General features: G+C 50.9%; 1 protein-coding gene across 3 annotated transcripts in view; it reads right to left on the reverse strand.

Annotated features, from left to right (window-relative positions):
* Positions 1-12,399, reverse strand: part of TRIB1 (tribbles pseudokinase 1) — a 44,508-nt gene extending 32,109 nt beyond the window's left edge. Inside the window, exon 1 of one of the 3 annotated variants that reach the window (XM_082719715.1) lies at positions 12,098-12,399. The gene's annotated coding sequence lies outside the window, so the exon portion shown is untranslated. The remainder of the gene's footprint in view (positions 1-12,097) is intronic. The other 2 variants (XM_082719716.1, XM_082719717.1) reach the window with 2 other exon arrangements.
* Positions 12,400-19,577: the final 7,178 nt, after the last annotated feature.

Below are 19,577 nucleotides of genomic sequence, written 5' to 3' on the forward strand. Positions count from 1 at the left end.
ATTATTTGTTTCAGGGGTATAGGTCTGTGATTCGTCAGTCCTCCACAATTCACAGTGCTCACCATAGCACATACCCTCCCAGGGTCCCTCACCCACTACCCTACCCCAATAAAATCTTAAAAAATAAAACAAAAACAAAACAAAAAAACTAGGCTATGTTATTATCACTATTTATTTGGAGAGTGTATCAGAAAGAGCACAGTCCAAAGCCAAACCTCCCTGTCATTGTGACACCTTCTCCCAGAGAAGCTGATTCAGCCGCTCAGACCCAGTTCCACGAATCTGAAATGAAACAAGGGTCACCCGCCTCCCGGGGCCCGTTTGTGAGGAAGAACCGAGGAAAGTGGGTTAAGTGTTTAGCCCATTGCTCAAAGGCACGCTCCGGGCTCAGAGGTGTTCACGGTTCAAGACTCCTCCCGTCCATGTTTATCTGCCCAAGACCCACACGGGGCATCACCGGGGCCAAGCTGACCACAAGGCAGGACGGCTCCACAGCCTCTTCCCCGCCCTGCTCCTGGCCATCTTCTCGTGGCCTCCATGGAGAAACACGTGGCCCATCGCCTCAGACCAATGGAAAACAGATGTTCTGTGAGAACATGAGGAACTGGGGTCCTTGCCCTTCCGAGCACCTGTCTAGGAGCGTGCAGCGCAGTGGCCGAGCCCATGGGAGCTGAGCTGCAGGGTGCGGGGGCCGGCGGGGTGCCGCGGGGGGCCTGCCTATGAGTCCCATTTCCTACGTGCACCCAAAGCCATTTCCACCCACTGCTAAGGACGTGAGAAGGCTCCCCCCGCCCTGGAAACCACTTTCTTCCCGGCTGGTCCCAGTGTACTTCAGCCCTGGTGACAGCCCGTTTCCTGCCACAGTCTTGGGGCCTTACAAAAGTCAGCTTGGTTCAAAGAGCTACTGAGTGCCACCAACATACCAGACTCCGGGGTACAGAGACTGACTGGACGCAGTCAGGACCCTTGAGTCATTGGCAGACGAGCTCAGCAGAGCATGGGGAGGAGCAGGGGGAGGCACAGACAGGACCCCCTAATAAAACCCAGCTGAGATAGGTGTAGGTGGGGTGAGATCAGGGAAGGCTTCCTGGTGAAGGTGGTAAGGGAGCTGCTTTCTGGATGCCACCAGTAAGGGCAGCGTTCCAGGCAAAGGCCTCAGCCTGAGCAGAGGCTCAGAGGCACTGTGGGCTCTGGAATGCTGGGTAGTTTGCTGAGGGGGAGGGGAAAAGGGGGGAACGGGGAGGGGGCAGGGCTGCACCTGAGGAGGGCCCCTGGGGGACAGGCGGGGGAGAGGAATGGCTGGCCAGCTCTGCGACTCCAGGACTAACTCGGGCTGCCACCTGGGGATGGTCAGGTCCCTTAGGAGCTGTTAGAAGAGACCAGCCAGGGAGGAAGGAGGGGGGCCCATCAAGCAGCTACAGTGGTCTGGTGGAAGAAGGAGAGGAGGGGCCCCACTTGAGGAGTTTGGAAGGCTCCAGAGAGAAGAGAGGGGTAGGTGAGTGTGGAGGAGCAGGGGGCCCAGGGCAGCCGAGCCCCAGCTGGCCGGGCGGGGAGATGAGTCCTGTAATGGGAGGCAAAGAGGCTCCTGATGAGCAGCTTCTCCTCGTGCCTGGGAAGCCTGTGCTGGTGCAGCTGCTGGGCCTCTGTGGTCACAAGAGCCTGCTCCGGAGGCAGGGTGGAGGGGGCTGGGCAGAGCCCCAGGGGTACCCGGCCCACTGCGGACTCTCCCTGCAGCCCGAGGCTGGGTGCTCAGGGAGACCCTGAGGACGGCACAGAGCAGGGACAGGCTGGGGGAGGGGCAGGTCCCCAGTGGGAGCACTGAGGTCTACCCGAGCGCCCCCCCCCCCGCCCCGTTGGAGGTGGTGCTTGAAAGGATCATGCCCATTTTCATATTCCTGAGTCTGTTCACGAGCACTAGAAGAATACAGAGAGGGGCGCCTGGCTGGCTCAGTCGGAGCCGCATGTGACTCTGCGTCTCAGGCTTGTGAGTTCAAGCCCCACACCGCGTGTACAGATGACTTAAATAAAAACTTAAAAAAATACAGAGGGAACACCATGCCTATTAAAGATATCCCTTGGAGTTCTTTGTGTGGAGGCCAAGGGATGTTAACACGCCCTGGAGCTGAGGAGGATGCGGGGAAGCCTCTACTGATCTCAAGGGCGCCCGCGAGGGGCCGCAAGCGCCAGGAAGGCGGACAAAGGGTGGGCTTGTTTGGGTGGGACGCCCGGTGTTCCCAGCGGCAGGAGCTCCTCACGCCCCGCGCACTGGCCCTGTGGCCAAGTGCTGGCTTGGGTCAGCCCGTGGGAAGGGAGCCAGCTTAGCCCCTCGGGTTGGAGAGGGCAACCTTCGGCCAAGGTGCGGGGGTCACTGGTGAGCAAAGAGCTCACTACCTCCGAAGTGTCCTCAGATGCCCGGGCAGCCTCCTTGGGGATGCGCACCCAAAGCAAAGAGTCGAGGGGAAGAAGTGGACAGTGGCCACGGCCGTCTTCCCCACACGTGGTCAGCATCACTGCAGGACGATGGCGTGGCTTAGGTGCCCGCAGAGAAGGGGCTGGGAACCTGGTTAGAGCCCACTCCTCTTCTTCCTGAGAAGGGGTAGGCCACTGCCCGGAGCCGCGGAGGAGCTCCCGCCGCTGAGAACACACAGCATCCTGCACAGACCGAGCTAGTGACAGCCTACGACAAGCGATCCCCTTCTGTGCCGAGGACTCTACGAGCCTCATCTAATGTATCCCCAAAACAGCCCCGGGAAGCAGGCATGTGGATGGTCTCCATTGTATAGGTGAAAACACTGACGTTCTGAAAAGTTAATTATTATTCCTCAAGCTTCCTCATCTGCTCAGCAGTGGAGCCAGGATTTAAACTCAGATCTACTTGAAAGACACCACGACCTTGGCGCCTGACCCTTCTGCCGCATTGCCACTGTGTGTTATTTCTGGAACAGGCTTGTTGAGATATAATTCACTTACCACAGAGTTCACCCTCCAAAGTGCATAATGCAATGGGTCCCACAGCAGTCAGTCTGAGACCATTTTCATCATCCCCCAAAGAAACCCCATACCTGTTGGATACCCCCCTGCCACCACCGGGCCGTCCCCTCTGAGCCCTACGCAGCCACTACTCTAATTTCTGTCTCCACGGATTTGCGTGTTCTGGGTATTTCCCATAAATGGAATCGTACAATACACGATCTTTCATGGCTGGCTTCTTTTCCTCTGCTCTTTTCCTGAGTTCATCCAGGTGGTAGCACGTCTCTCTCCTTCATTCCGCTCCACCGCTCAGTAACCGTCTGCTGTACGGATGCGCCGCGTGTATCATTCACCACTGATGGGCCTCCGCGCTGTTTCCAGCCTTTGCCCATGACGAATCAGGCTGCTCTGAGCATTCCGGTATGAGGGTCTCGGTAGACGTGTTCCTCTTGGGACCCAGGAGCAGAATTTCTGGGCCAAATCGTAACTATTTATATGGCCACTCTTTTGAGGAAAACAAAACCAATCTGTTTGCAGATGAGGAAGGAGAGGCTCTGAAAAACCCACTGACCTGCCCAGGTTGTACCTGAGCCTAGGTGGCCAAGGAAGGCTTTGCTTTGGGTTACATCCAGCTTCAGAAGGGGAGCTTTTCGACATACTCCACTGTGCATCGTAGGAGCTCACTTCCTACAACTTTAAGACAGGTGCGGGGAGGGGGGCGGAGCGGGCAGATGCACTCAGAATTAAGCCGATGAGTTAAGTAGGATCTCTGCTTCCGAGTGACTTACTGTGACTTGGCCATTCACACCGCGAACCTTTCCCAGTGCGTCCTCTGTGCTGAGCTCTGCACAGGGCGTGATGGTGACCTCAGACTCCCCCAGGGAGCTCCAACTCTATTTAAGAAGGCCTGGGCCGTGTCAGTGACCAGCACTGGTGAGGGACAAATGCTGGGGCCCAGGAAGGTGCTCTGGACACGAGACAGGGCTGAGGAAGACCTCCTGGGGCTTCTGGCGAGAGGGCTGGGAAATGGACAATGAGCAAAAGCAAAAGGCATTTTGAAGTGAGAGGATAGTCCGTTTAAAGGCTGTACAGTGTTGGTGGGTCTGGGGGAGGGTAGAGGCAGAGACCAGGACAAGAAGCTGAGCAGCTGGTCAGGGCCTCAAACACCACACCTGGAAGACTGGACTTGCTCTTCCAAAGTGTCCGAGGCACGAATGATACAGGATAATTTGGTGGTTACCAAAGTCCCTCTGGAGCAGTAAAAAGAATGAGAGATGAAAGTGGAGCAGGTTAGAAGCCTACTGCACCAGTCCCAGCAATAGAAGAGAGGGCCTGAATAGGACAGTGGCTCTTGGGATGGAGAGGAAAGAACAAATGGGAGGGACCCCCAGCAAGGAGGGGAGTGTCTGTGCCATTATTTGGCACTGGCAGAGGCAACTTCTGGGAGGTAGGGGCTGAATGGTGCCCCCTCCCCCTGAAAATAGCTGCCCATTGGGAAACTGCGAATGTGACCTAAGGGTCTTTGCAGATGTTGTTAAATGTCTTGAGATGAGCTTTTTTCCTGGATCATCCCACATAAGGCCCTTGATTTGGGGCTTCTGGTCTCCACGATGGTGAGAAAATAAATTTCTCTTGTTTTAAGCCATCAATTTTGTGGTAAATTGTTATAGCAGCCCCAGGAGACTGATAATCAAGGGGGTGCTGTGGGTTCCCGGGCTTGGGAGACCCACCACTTCCACCTCTCCAGGCTCCAGGGAAGGAGGCGCCTAGCTTCCAGACCGCAGACCCAGACAAGGCAAGACTGCAGGGAGCAAAGCTCTCACTCGGGCCCTGCCTTGTGCTAAAAAAACAATCTCCAGTGTGTTGCCACATGAGGATTAGTCAAATAATTACGAGCTCTGACTTTCCCCTGAGTGATTCGGTGGGACTGAAGGCTGAGGCCTTGGGAAGAGTGAGTGGAGTCGTCGCCTGGTCAGGGAGGAAAGGCAGCATCAGTCGACTCCCAGAAGAGGCCAGTCTCCGTGGGAACCTACAAGAAACCCAACCAGACTCACAGGGACACGCCCCAAACATGAGCCAGTCAGGTGAACCAGAGGCCACTCGCCAGCCACCAGCCCGACATCTTCCACCCCGCACGGTGAGCTCACCCTCTCGTCCACAAAGGCCTCCTTGCAGGAGCAGCACTGCTGGGAGCCAGGGGGGCCTTGCCAAGCACTCTGCAGGCTCTGTCTCCTGGGGTCCAGCAGTGAGGCAGAAAGTTCAGGCAAAGTCACCCCTCGGTAGAGGCTGGGGAGCCCCGTGTGGCAGCAAACTCGGGGGCTTTGGAGTCTAATAAGCCAGGCTCAGACTCCAGCACCGCCTCTTCATGACCCTGTGTGTCAGGCTCCTGTGAGTCAGTTCACTCCACCTCAGTTTTCTCATCTCTAAAATGGGCATGATTAGACCCACAATGCCGGATTGTTTAGAAAATTAAATAAGCTGTCGTATGTCAAGTGCCTGGCACATCGTAGATGCTTTTATCAATTGGCAACATGTGTTGAACTACTGTGTGCCACCTGCTAGGGGACCCTGGTGAACAAGTCATGGAGCAACGGGGTAACAAGGCTGACACAGCCTCGAGTGGGGAGGCTTTGATGGGAGGGCCAGGAGTCAAGGGGAATTCTGCAGGAAGTTAAGTTGACGTTGGAATCCTATTCCTGTTGGTCCAGAAGGATTCAGGGATCAGCTTGAGGTCACAGGGCCAGTAGTGGCCAGGTCAGCACTCAGATCCACGCTTCAAACCCCCACTGGCTGCCACCTCTGCTCTAGGGCCTGGACGGTCTCTGAGGGTCCAGCTGTGCAGGACTGGGCCAGCTCTAGGTCAGGGTCAACCCCTTAGAACCTGCAAGCCCCCACCTTGGATGCTGAGCCTTTACCCACTGCCCAGGGAGCCCCTGACAGCCTTGGTCTGGGCCTCGGACGACACATGATGGACGTAGCACAGTTGGTTTACGCACTCGCATGTTGATGGACAGCTGGCTTGTTTCCAGTTTGCGGTTATTACAGATCAAGTTGCTATGAGTATTTGTTTACAAGTCTTCGTGTGGGCATATGTTTTCTTTTCTCTTGGGCAGATTCCTGGGAGGAGAACAAGCGGATCATGGCAGGTATAATTTAACTTTGTGAGAAACTGCTGAAGTGATTTCCAAGCGCTCTTACCATGTACGTTCTCACGGGGTAGGAATGTTCCAGTTACTCCACTTCCCTGACAACACTTGGTGTCAGCAGTCTTTAATTTTAGCCATCGTCGTCGTCTGCTCGGGCTGCCATAAAAAAAAAATGCCACAGACCGGGTGGCATAAGCAACAGAAATTTATTTTCTTATACTTTCGGAGGCTGGAAGTCTGAGGTCAGGTGTCCATGTAGTCCAGTTCTGGTAAGGGCTCTCTTTCCAGTTTGCAGACTGACGCCTTCTGTGTCCTCGCTGGGTTGGAGTATGAGAGAGGGGAAGAGTGAAGCCAGTTAGGAGGGCAAACAGTGGTCTCTTTAACCCTTAATAAGAGCACCAGTCCCATAATAGGGCTCCGCTCTCATGACCTCATCTAACTTTAATTACCTCCCAAAGACCCCACCTCCAAACACCACCACACTGGGAATTAGGTCTTCAACATATGAATTTGCGGGCAACAGGAACATTAGGTTTACTACAGCCTTTCTAAAATACGTGTCATGGTATCTCACTGTGGTTTTAATTTGCATTTCCTTAGCAACTGATGACATTGAGCATCTTTTAATGTGCTCACTTGGCAGCTGCTTATCTTTTGTTGGGGAAGTGTCTGTTCAAATCTTTTGTCCATTTTTTACACGTGTTGCATGTTTTCTTATTATTGAGTTTTGAGAGTTCTTTATATATAATGGATGTAAGTCCTTTAGCAGATGCATGATTTGCAAATATTTTTTCAAAGTCTGTAGCGTAGCTCCCCCGTTGCTTAATAGTAACTTTTAAAAATCAGAAATTTTAAAATTTTGGTGAAATTCAATTAACCCACTTTTTTGATGGGTGACACTTTTGAAGTCACATCTGAGAATCTTTGCCTAATCCAACATCACTAAGTTTTCCTCTTACATTTTTTATTCTAGAAATTACATAGTTTTAGGATTTGCACCTGCACTTACAATCTATTTTGAATTAAATTTTTTATCTGGCACGTGGTATGGCCCAAGCTCATTTTTTGAGCATAGAGTATATCCAAATGTCCCAGCATTATTTGTTAATGGCCTATCCTATCTCCACAGAATTGCCTTTGCAACTTGGTTTAAAAAAAAAAAAAAAGTCAGTTATCCATAGGTCTGTTTCTGGACTCTCTTTTTGTCTATCCTATGCCAACACCACAATAACTTTACCACAAGGCTTAAAACCAGGTAGCCTTAGTTCTCCAGCTTGGTTCTTCCAAGTTGTTTGTCTCTCCAGAGTTGTTTGGCGGATCTAGGTCCGATGCATTTCCATATGAATTTTAGTATCAGCGTGTCAGTTTCTTAAAAAGAAAAAAACATGGTGGGACTCTGGACTTGGTAGTTGCTCAGGAAACCATTATGGACGGTGCTGACTATTAACACTACAACCGTGTGTCTTGGTTTACTGGACTTCTTCATGTCCTTCCATTAACTCTCAACAACCCTGGGACAGAGGCAGGGGGCCGGTGTTCCCCATCGTGTGATCCGGAAAGCGGAACCTCAAAGACAAAGTGCATTCCCCACAGTCACGCTGCTGTTGTCGCCCTGCTAGTGAGTGGCAGAAAGATGTTTTGAATGCAGGAGGTCCGGACTCCAAATCGGGTGTCTCCGTACTAACCTGCCTCCGAGGAGGGGTTTCCAGGATCCCCGGAATACTCTAAAAGTTTAATAAGCTGGACAAAAAGAGGCACTCATTGTTTGGGTTACCTTTAAAAAAAAACCACACAATTCCAAATGTTGGTGCCATGCAAATGTATTTCCGTTGCCCTAATTTGAACGTTTTCCTCTGTTCTCCTAAAATGTGGGCGTCAGTCTTAATAGGAAAACCATATGTCTCTGTTCCCTTTTAACTTTCTTTCTTGGCAAGAATACAGCTCCTCGGAGGAAAGGGGAGAGGAAAGGGGGATACATCACAGAAGGAAGGATTCCAGTTTGAAGTAAGCAAGAACTTCCAGATGGCGAAGGCTGCCAAGCCCTGGGTGAAATTGCCAAAAAGGATGAGATCATTGCCAGCCTGGAAATCCTGAGGTCCCCAGCTCCGCGAGGAAAAGCGATGGCCTTGGCTCTCTCTTTGCTCTGAATGCCTTCTCTCGGGGCATGGTGACACTCACCGGGGTCCCCAGGTGAGCCCACACTGCCAGTGGGACCCACGACGGAGCTGACGTATGGGGTACAAAGCGTTCTGAAATAGAGGTTTTCTTTTGTGTCGGGTTCCCTGAAAACAGCTTATGAGCTGGAGATTTGCATGGAGGTGTGCTGAGGGTGCTCTTGGGGTGGGGGTGGGGGGAAAGGAAGCAGATTGGGACACTGATGTGCAATGAGGCTGCAACAGAGTCCTGAGCCCATCTCAGCTCTGGGGCTGCCGGGGCCCTCGAGAGTTGGCCCCGTGGTAATCCCCTATCAAATAGTCGTTATTTGGGGCGTGCCTCTTGGGAAGGCAGAGAGACGAGGCTGTGAGCTCCCAGCGGCCGACACTCCTGGCAGTTGGGGAAAGGAGTGCCTCGGTCCTGGACATGGTGGGCACAGCAGGTGCACCAGACGGCCACTGCAAGGTCTAAGATTGTTCTGGACCCTCCCGTGTTTTTCCCTGTTCCACAGAATGTTCCAACTTAGAACACCAGGAACTCACTTCCAGACATCACTTGTGAGGCTGCAAGTGCATTCACTGTTGGCCTCCCCAGGCAGGGCAGAGGAAAATCTCATCAGTGCCACAATATCACCATCTACAAGCTCTCCTCTGGGCCCGTCACAAGATTCATCAGCGCCCGCTGGGATCCATGCTTCAACACCTCCCCCAAACACACACACACACACACACACACACACACACACACACACGTACAACAGGGATTGTCCATCTGTCCATGCCCAGGGCTTGGCAGGGTTTGGCAAGAGGCAGGTCCCAAGCACGTGCATGATGAAAACATGAAGAAATGTTCTAGCTCCGAGCTCACAGGGCTCTCCCAAGGGCTTTACTCTCTTTTCCCCCCTTTTCTCAGTTGACGAGCTCTAAGTATTCGCTTCCATTTCCACCAGTCTCAGGGCTCCTGTTGCTATTCATGAAAGACCTGGTAATTCTAGAACTTTGTGATTTCCTTCAGGTCACCCTCCATGATGGAGAGAACCCCTTGGTGGACTTGTGGGCCAGACTGATCAACCCCAGGAAAGACCCCTCTCTTGTCCCCTGCCGCCCAGGAGGAAGGGTGTGCTCCTTCCTTGCCCAGTGCGAGCAGGAAGCTTCCCGAGAAAGAGGAAACATCAGAAGGCCTGGCCAGCCAAGTGGTCAGGCAGGAGATCTCAAGAGAGGCTGGAGGGAGAAGTGTCCTCGGGGAGAAGAGCTTTTCCCACTCCCACGTGCTCCATGAGTAACACCCGTGGCTCACCTGCTAAGCACTGAAGGACACGCTGTGCTCTGCGCTGTCATGGGGACCTCATAGGCTGCTGCGGGAACCCAGGTGACCAAGTGCTTGAGGCAGACTTTGGGGTGGGGGCTGGAGGAGCACCAGAAGGCTCAGCTGAGACCCTGAGTGAGGAGGGGGACCTAGCCCTGTAGAAGGAGGAGCCGAGGGCACAAGGAATAGTTCAGGCCGAGGGAACGGCACCTGCAAAAGCCACAGGCAAGCTCAGGACCCAGGGCTCTGGGGGAGGCAGGGCGCTGCATCAGGCCCGTGGGCAGAGCCACAGGGAACATAGAGGCTGATGGGACACCGTGCATGGATCGGCAGGGCCAGGGTGGGGAGCCGCCGGTGTGGGGCCCAGACCAGAGCCGTCTGCAGGCACCATCGGGGCTCCTGGGAGTGTGTGGGATAAAGTATCAGCGAAAACAAAGAGCCCAGAGCAGCCCCCTGCGTCCCCCAGCTCCAGTGGGAATGGAGGCCCAGAGTCAACAGCAACAGCATTTTGGGGGGTCAGGGGGTTCTCTCCCCTGGAACCTTCCTCCTGCCATACGCGCGCAGCCAGGACTACCCCGTCCCCTTCAGGTCCTTGCCTTAACAGCTTGTTTGCAAGGGCGGCTCCCAATGCTCATGACTCTACTTGCAACGACCACTCTTTCTCCTGCCTGTTCTATTTTTCTCCTTGGCCCTTGTCAACCACGCCCCCTGCATTTGCTCATCCGGCCTGATTATCGTCGGTTGCCCCTCACTTCTCATCTGTTTTGTTTGCTGCCTAGATGCTGGGCACCTCATAGCTCCTTTGTGCATGTTTATGAAATGAGACGGCTAATAACTCCGATTTATGGAGCCCGGCCCTCATACTGCCCCATCTGTTCTCTCCTTGAGCCTCACAACGACCCCCATTGTACAGATGAGCAAACTGAGGCCAGGGGACATAAACAAACACTAGACATTCAGCCAGTGGGTTTAAACCCTTGGATTGGGAATTGCTGCTGCCAGGGCCCTTCCAGAAGCTGCTTTAGCATCTGCAAGTGTTGCCCATATCTAAGAAGGGTGGGTATCCCCAACCCGAGCCCCACCACCAGGTGCACAGGTACACATTTGAAAAAAAAACAAAACAAAACACGAAAAACAAATTCCAACAACTGCATGCTCAAATTCGGACAGATTTGCAAATCCAAAGTGACAGCATTGGCTAAGGTATTGGCATAAGCCTCCTCTCATGCATGTGGGTCACCAGTGTGTTGGTAGATCTGTCGGAGGGAACTCCGGGAAATGGGTACCCTTTCCCCCAGCCCTTGTGGGGTGACCAGCCTGGGAAACATGTTAACTCCTGCATGAGAGGCGTCAGGGACACGCCCCATGGGGAGTCTCAGGGCTCTTGAGTTGGGGGGCAGAGGGAGGCTGTGGCCCGGAATGCCTGCCCTCAACCGGGTCTGCCCCTGGCAGTTTGGGCAGGAGCGTGCAGAGAAGGCGGGAAGCTGCTGGCCTTGAGCTCCAAGTGTGTCTCCTGCAAAGCTCCTTGGTCTGGGTGGGGTGAGGTCAGAGTTCATCCCTGGCACAGGTGCAGCTCCCCCACCCCCTTTCCCGCCCCCCACTTCCCACTTCCTCCTTCAGCCAAAGCCCACAGTTTGAGTGGTTCTTGGTTGACTTCCTTGGAGAAGAAAAGGATGATACAAGGGCCTCCATCTTTCCCTTTCCACACCCCACCCAGTGCGCTTTTAAGATGTGGAAATTTTATTAAATCCCTGAGCATAGCTTCTTTCTACATTTTCTGTGGTTTAACTCTCCGTGGGTCTTTTTGCTTATGGTTTTGGCTTTTTCCCCTTCTTTAAATCAGAGACTTTTCTTTCTCCTTTGTCTCTTACATGAAACAAGGGCTAACACTTCTAGTATTTTCTACAGGCCTTGCATACTCGGACAGTAAGTACATACCGACCTGGCAACCAGTGTGTTTCTGTGCGTGTGAATCCCCAGGATGAACCTGGATTCTCATGGGCCTGACTGCTTCTCTTCTTCACTCCTTCCTTTGCAGACTGGCCTCAGGACCTTTGCTCACACCCGTCCCCGGGGAGAGTGGTTTTGTTCCTCCATTTACCCAAACTGGTCTCTTCTCTGCCCTAGGCAAGTTTCCCCAGGCAATAAATATCTTTTCTGAGACTGTAGCCCCTCTCATCCCTCCTGCCCTCCTGGAGGACCATGCCTGGAGGACCATGATCTGGTAGTGTAATTCACCTCTGTGCTGTCCTCTTTGAGAAGGATGAAATTAGCTGTAAAGATATGAGTATGTATTTTAGGAAAATGAACTGCCCCACCCTCAAACGAATATGTATTTTAGGAAAATGAACTGCCCCACCCTCAAACGAATATGTATTTTAAGAAAAATGAACGGCCCCACCCTCTAACCTGCTTCCTCCCACAACCGCCCACCCTCAAGGTGACCCACTACAAGTTTGCTTGATCCTCCTGTGTTATTTAATTCCCACGCATTCCCATGTATTCAAATAAAATGCACTTACCTGGAAAGCAGGAACCTGGGCTGAGGCTTCCAGTCAGGCTTCTGCTATTAGTGCTCAATTCCTTCTACTTGTTTTGTCCCCCTGGAGCAGGGCAGCCCCAGGGGACATGCAGAATCGGGGGTGATCCCTCCTCTCCACAGGTGAAGTTGCAGAGGTGCAGAGAAGCTAATAGGGTCACCTCAGGTCACGGAGCTAGTAAGAAAGAGAGTGAAATTGGAACGCTTGTCCTCTGACATGCCCAGCTGTTCTGGGAAAAGCCCTGAAGGACGTTCGACTTCCCTAAACCTTACTCCCGGGTGCCCGGCTCTGCAGAGCTGAGGTTAGCTAAAAACATGTTGCAATCCCTTGTCACTCTCCAAGTAGCCAAACCCGGGTTCTCATCCGTGACTTGATATGTGCCCTGGGCGGCAGCCCCTTTCAGGCCTGGGGTTCAGTATCCACTTGGGTGAATCATGAACCGTCAGCCAGCTGTCGCCTCACCTTCAGCTCCCTGAGGTGTGAAGCTTGTTTTCTTTTGCTGGCATAAAATAGTCACCTCGAACGCATGGTCAGACGTGGGACACTGCCTCAAAGGCAAACACAGACCCACAGGAAAAATCGATCTGTAGAATGCAAGTGCTCCCAGTGCCAAGAGCTGGCTTCTCCCTAGGAAGTTCCCATGCCTGACAAGGAAACAGACGGGACACGCTGCTGAGCTCATGGTTACGGACCCAGGGGAGAAGAGGCAATGCCTGGCCAAGCTCTGTGGGTGTGAACCAGGACGGGCAGCCCCGGAGCCTCAGAAAGATTCCCCGGCTCACACTTCCCAAGTGAAACTCGGCTCGTGGGTCAGCACAAACCCCCTCCTGGGCCTCTTCTTTCTGCCAATCCACGCTGAAACCCCAACCACAGCGGCCAGGCGGGTGGGTGTGCCTCGATGATTAATAGCCAAAGCTTCATGCTTGTGTCAACGCGCTCTCAAGGGACTTCTTTATTTCAGTGCTAGCTGTGTGTGGAGGGAGGTTCTTAAAAGAACCTGGGGAGTGTGGAAAGGCTTTGGGTGCTGGCCTGGACCCCTAGCAGGACCCCATGCAGGAGTTTCCTGAAAGGCCACCCAAGAGGATTGTAGGTGCCTCAAGAACACCTATTTCTTTTATTTTAGTAATTACATATTTACTTTAATATGCTTAAAATATACTTAGCACATCTAACCTATAATTTCATGTAATTATGTAATTCCGTGTATATCATTATTTAGGAGAAGGCTAAACTTTTTTTTAAATGTAACTTGATTAAAGTAAAATCTAGGCAAATAATAACACAAGCCACAAGTCGATACGGCAAAAACTCTGATGAGGGAGTTTGAACCACCGGTATTTGAGAAACATCACTTTCTTGGAGAATCCGCTATTCATGTCAAAAATATCAACTGAACCTAGATCCAGCAGAGGGAGATTGTTAAGAGATCTCTCTTGGGAACCACACTAGTTCATTTCCATGCTTTCGAAATGTATGAATTTTTGGAAAGGGAAAGGTACATGAGAGGTTTTGTATTCTAGTTTGTTTTAATTGAGACGTTCACATATCCAAGGCCCTGGGGGGTTGGAGACGAAGCGATGTTGCCGAACAGCGTCATTAGAAATGCTCCATGAAGCGAAATCTGAAAAGGCTGGGAGGGAATGATGAGTGGAATCGGGATGAAGTAGGTCACCAGGCTTGGGGCTGATTAGAATATTGTTTAAAAAGAAAAGAAAGAAAAAGATGCATAACTCTTTATATTTATCTAAGATCTTTGGAAGCTTTTGACCCAAGAATATGCTATTTAGATAGCTGTAACATGCGTGCATGTGTGTGTGTGTGTGTGTGTGTGTGTGTGTGTGTGTAGTTCTGTTTGACTTTATGAACTTAACGTTAATTCGTTTGGGCTTTTCTTTGCATGCCAGGTGCCTAGTCTTCATGTGGAATGTGAATCAGAACCAGCTAGAAAACTGGTTAAATACAGACTGTTGGATCTGTTTCCCAGGATTCTCAGTGGGGCCTGCGCAGCTGCATTCTTAAAAATTTTATTTATTTATTTGACAGACAGAGAGAGAGAGAGCGAGAAAGAGAGCATAAGCCGAGAGGGGAGGCAGAGGGAGAAGCAGGCTCCCCACTGAGCAGGGAGCCCAAGGTGGGGCTCGATCTCGGGACCCAGGGATCATGAACTGAGCCAGAGACAGCGGCTTAACCACTTAACCAACTAAGCCACCCCAGCGCCCCTGGACATCTTCCTTATAACAAGCTCTTCAGGGTGTCTGATAAAGATGGTTCTAGAGCTTATTCCGTAAAACCTTGGTGCATAGGAAATACACATGATTCAGATAGGGATTCCATCCTCAAGAAAACACTCCCTCTCCTCTGTTCCTCTGGGCACTCTCTCTCTCTCGCTCACTCTATCAAATAAATAAATAAAATCTTTTAAAAAATGAGAACACAGCCAAGGGAGGGAGATGACACACCCACAAGAGTCACAAGGTGGAAAGTACGCTGTGTGGCAGGAGAACAGAAAGAAAGTGCCCGGGAGCGCTCACCGCCAAACCCAGCCCTCGGATGCTCAAGTACCCTGTTCCTGAAGGTTCCATGCTTGTGCTCTATTCTATTCCAACCAACCTTGAATTATTTACTCATAGTATCTCCTACATCTAGCAGAAGAATCATTTCAATGATGTAGGATCTTTTAAAAAAGATTTTTTAAAAAATTATTTTAGAGAAAGAGAGAGAGAACATGTGCTTGTGTGTGAGCGGGAGGAGGGAGAGGGCCGAGTGCCCTATGCAGGGCTCGACCCCACAACCCTGAGATCATGACCCGAGCTGAAACCAAGAATTGGTTGCTTGGGCGCCTGGGTGGCTCAGTTGGTTAAACATCTGCCTTTGGCTCAGGTCATGATCCCAGGGTCCTGGGGTTGAGTCCCATGTCGGGGTCCCCGCTCAGCATGAAGCCTGCTCTTCCCTTTCCCTCTGCCTGCTGCTTCTGCCTGCTTTTGCTCTCTTTGTCTCTGTCAAATAAATAAATAAAATCATAAGGAAAAACAAAAAAAAGAACGCGTTGCTCAACCGACGGCGCCACCCCAGAGCCCCTCAATGATGTAGGATCTCATCTTTCATTCTGGTGAAGGGTACTTGGGGGTGGGGGCGAAGAATATTTTGTGGCATGTGGAAATTGTGTTATTAAAATTTCAGCGTCTGTAAATACAGCTTTGCTGGAACACGGCCACCACCGTTCATTCACATACTGGCTGTGCCGGTCTCCCGCTCCCGCGGCAGTCACGCAGTTGCAACAGGGAGCATCTGTCTCGAAAAGCTGAGAACATTCAGTGGCTGCCCCTTCCCATCAAAATTTGCCTACCCTTGCTTTTGAACTTCCTTTTCAGTATTGTTACACAGAATAAGAACATTCTTTAGTCCAGGGCCAACTTTGACCCGCTCTGGCCGGTGGGAAAAGGAACATTCTAGGGCGTGTGTGAGTTCAGAATTTTGTTCCCTCTGATGTGGAAGGCTCTTTCCTGGCCTCAGGTGGTTTCCTCACTGGCTGGAGCCGGTCATGACTCAGCTGAGGACTCCAGACAGACCCTCTGGCCATCTCCAGAGCTCCCTCTCAGGGCGGCTGTCTCCTCTCCAGTCCGCTGCTTGCAAATTCTGCCTCCCTGAACCTTCAGCTCTGTCTCCTCAATTCAGACGGATTCTGACCTGACCGACCACAGGTTCCTGCCAGGCAGCCCCCTCTCTGAGGACGCCTGGGAACTCTCCAGGCGCTGAACTAGGGCAATGTCCGATTTCTTGTTGTCTAATGTCTGAAAACCACCATTTCATCTACGTTGTCCGGATTTTTAGTTGCTAAAGGCAAGGGCAAATCCCATATCTGTTAGTCCATCACTGCCAGGAGGGAACGAAGTACTGTATTTTAAAAGAGGTGAGTGAAATTCACCTTTACAGTGACAGGAATGCAACATGGAAATATTTACCATTTTTTATGAGTGGACAAAGACGCAGGTACCGTGAAGTGCACTGTAGTTTGTTGCCTGCATTTATAAGTGCAGGAAATGCTAAGTTCCAATTAGAGATTAGTAAACCTAAAGCTGTAATTCTTTTTCCCCCATACAAATTCATAAACCTTCTGAATTTCATCTGTAGTCCCCGGGAACCCGTGGTTTCCGGGCCGGTTTCTGGCTCTCTAAGACTCTAACAGTAGTTTTTCTTCTGCGTGTCGAAGGTCTTCTAATTGGCCCTCCTGTGGCACTTCCTGCCAATTGCCCTGTAGCATCTTCCTCACAGAGTTCCAATGTTTTGTACAAAACAGAAGGCTCAGTTTTTTTTCTCTGTGGCAAAAACATTCCAGTTCCTTTCAGCATAGCATCTATGTTTCATCATCTTTAGCCTTGTTATTGCTGTTCTCTGGCCTAATCAGAGTCTCCACATTCTTTGTGAAACGTGGTAACCATAAGTAGCCTAGAAAGTCAGCGAGGGGACCCCACGTGGAGCCCAGTGGCCCGAGTACCCCCAGACCATCAATGACAACCTTTCTGGTACATTCCAGGGGCATGCAGACCCCCTTAACAGCACCCCACTTCCGGTTTGTATTCTGTTTATGACGAAGGGTGGTCCTTGGGTTGCTTCCTTTCATAACTGTATCTTGCTTTTTCTTTTTGTTTTTAAGACCAAGACTGTATTTGTTCTTTAAAAAAAGTCCCCATTAAATGTTCCTTTCTGTGGTCATAAATGTTTACGGTATTGTTGTACTGGGTCTGACATCCACTGAATGATTACGAGGTCATTTTTAGGGACTTAATTTCTTCCCTCCCAAAAGCAGAATAAAGGAATGGCCATAATTCATACCCCATTATACTTAACAACAACCAAAAAAGTGGCTAATTAGAATTATTGGTTACTTACTACTAGTGATCATTGCCTATAAAATGCATATACAGTTGGGGCAGACAGAAATAGAAATAGGTAGAATTAAGTTTGTTAGAGCTGTCAGTCACTATTTAATCTTTTTCTCTCCTTAAACCTGAACAGTTCTTTATTTTTTACATTGTTTCAAGTAGGTTCCACACCCAGTGTGGGGCTTGAACTCACCACCCTGATAGTAAGAGTTGTGTGCTCTACTGACCAAGTCAGTCAAGTGCCCCTTAACACTTCCTTGGGAAACGCTACTTCTAATCCTGTGATTAGGGACTGAGGCTTGAATAGAATTCTTATTTCACTCTAATCTTTAAGATTAAGCTTCAAAAATACTTCTGAGAATATTGATAGGGGCTTGATGACTGGTTGAATTTAGGGCACTGATAGCTGCTCACTCTTTCTAACCATGACCATGACCATGACCATGAAGACAGGCTCGCTCCTCTCTGTCCTGTAGAGCAATCCCCACTCAGCTCGCTTGCATCGTTTATACACCGTAAGATTCACCTGTTTGAAGGGCTGAATTCAGGGACTTCTAGGAAACCCAGAGTTGTGCAACCTGGTTTTAGAACATGTCCTTCACCCCAAAGTGATTCCCTCGTGCAAGGTTCTCCCCCATTTCAACCCCCCCAGCTCCAGGCCACCACTAATCAACATTCTGTCCCTATGGATTTGTCTCTTCTGGACATCTCATTTGGTGAAATTAATTCAGACACCCTATGCTCTTTGTGACTGGCTCTTTCACCGGGCATAACGTTCAGTCATGGCATGGCACGGAGTTCAAAAGTACCTCATTTCTTCTGATACCAGGCAATATCCCGCTGTACGGGGCCCCAGTTTGGTTCATCCATTCCTGAACTGGGCATCTGGATGGTTTCCACATTTTTGCTATTAAAGTCATGCTACTAATGAATGTCCATATATAAGACTTTGTGGAAACACGTTTTGACTTCTCTTGGGTAGCTGCCTAGGAGATTTGCTGGGTTGTGCAGTAACTTCTATGTTTAACCCCTTTTGCAAAAGCCATACTTTTCAAAGGGGCTGCACCAGTTAGCAGTTCCCGAAGCATGGTATGAAGGTTCTCGTCCTGCTGTTTTAACTGCCTTCTTGTCAGGGGTTAGACCCTTCCCCTGAGTCTGATACAAGCTGGAAGGCAGCTCTCCCAAACGTCACGGGTTTCCAATAAAACCCTTGTGATTCACCCCCCATTCTCCCAATCAGGTTCCGCAGACTTCTTGTTTTCAATCTTGTTACCTGATTTCCTAAAACGCAGTTTTGGGTTACTCAAGAATTTTCCTGTATTTCCTTTCCTTGTGCCACTGTCCCCTATACACGGCACTCACATAACCTGTGATGGAGTTTGTTTTTCAAATATCTATCTGCCCCAACCAGACAGAAAGCTCTCCGGAGGGGAGATTTTTGTATCTAAAGAGACTAACACAAACCATGGCACAGAGTGGGCCAGTTGAGGAGGCGATGTACCCATTTGGTTCAAATATATAGTGATTTCCTTCAGCCTGTTTTCCTTCCAAAGGGCTGACACTTCCCTCAGGACCAATTCACTGAGCACAAAACACAGAATAGTAGAGTCTGCGGAACCTTGGGAAGAAGTCCAAATCTTTTAGTTCACCCAAAAACTCCAAGGCCCGGCAGGATGGAGTGATTCTCACTAAAGGTGGTGGGCAAGAGCCAGCCAGAAGTAGGGTGAGCCCCTCGCAGAGGAAGCCCTGCCAACAAGAGAGGGGAGGACCGGGGCTCTGGGGAACTCAGGGACTATCCCGTCAACAAGGGAGGAGCTGGTCTCTGGCAGAATCTTGACTGCCAGGCCTGAACTCCATTCCTTAGAACAGGAACACTTTCGAGTAGGCTGTGAGGTGACCCCATTGGTTTTCCAGTAGAGTAATAGGGCAAGGGGGAAGAAGAACGGTCAGAGAACTCGAAGTGTGAAGCAAGGAGGGAGGGCCCGGACTGGGTGGGGTGTTGGTAGAAGGATCTAGAGAAGGGAGGACAGGAGTCTGGAGCTGGAAAACAGGTTTCAGTGATGGAAATGAGGAAGATGGGATAGAAGTGCAGGTTTGATGGTTCATGTGCCCTCTGCGGCCCCAGGGCCAAGAGCCTAGTGGGTCAGGGGGTTGCCTCTACATTCACCGCTCTGTCCCAATACGGGCTGTACCCCACACAAGCGAGTGACCTCGGACAAACGACTCCATGACCCTGGCTTGCCCTTGGCTTTCCCATCTGCAAAATGGGGGTGCTAACAACGGCCTCTTGGGTTGTAGGGAGGATTAACTTTGGGGATACACTGAGGCATTTAGGCCGGAGCCTACTGTGCAGCTGGAGATCAGTTCACGGTGGCCTTGGAGCCGGCCCGGCCTGTGACTTACTTCTGTCCTCATAGGAAACTCAAGTCCAGGGGTGTTTGGGGGAAAGGAGCGCCCACTACAGGAGCTGCTTGAAGCAGACGCTCCGTGTCTGGTGTCTGAAGCTCTATAGAAGGCGGCCGATAAATTATCTGGTCTTTCGGAGTTTGTGGGAGTGTTTTAAACTTAATGGAACGTTC

This window comes from Mustela nivalis (assembly GCF_964662115.1).
Source record: "Mustela nivalis genome assembly, chromosome: 2".
NCBI lineage: Eukaryota > Metazoa > Chordata > Mammalia > Carnivora > Mustelidae > Mustela > Mustela nivalis.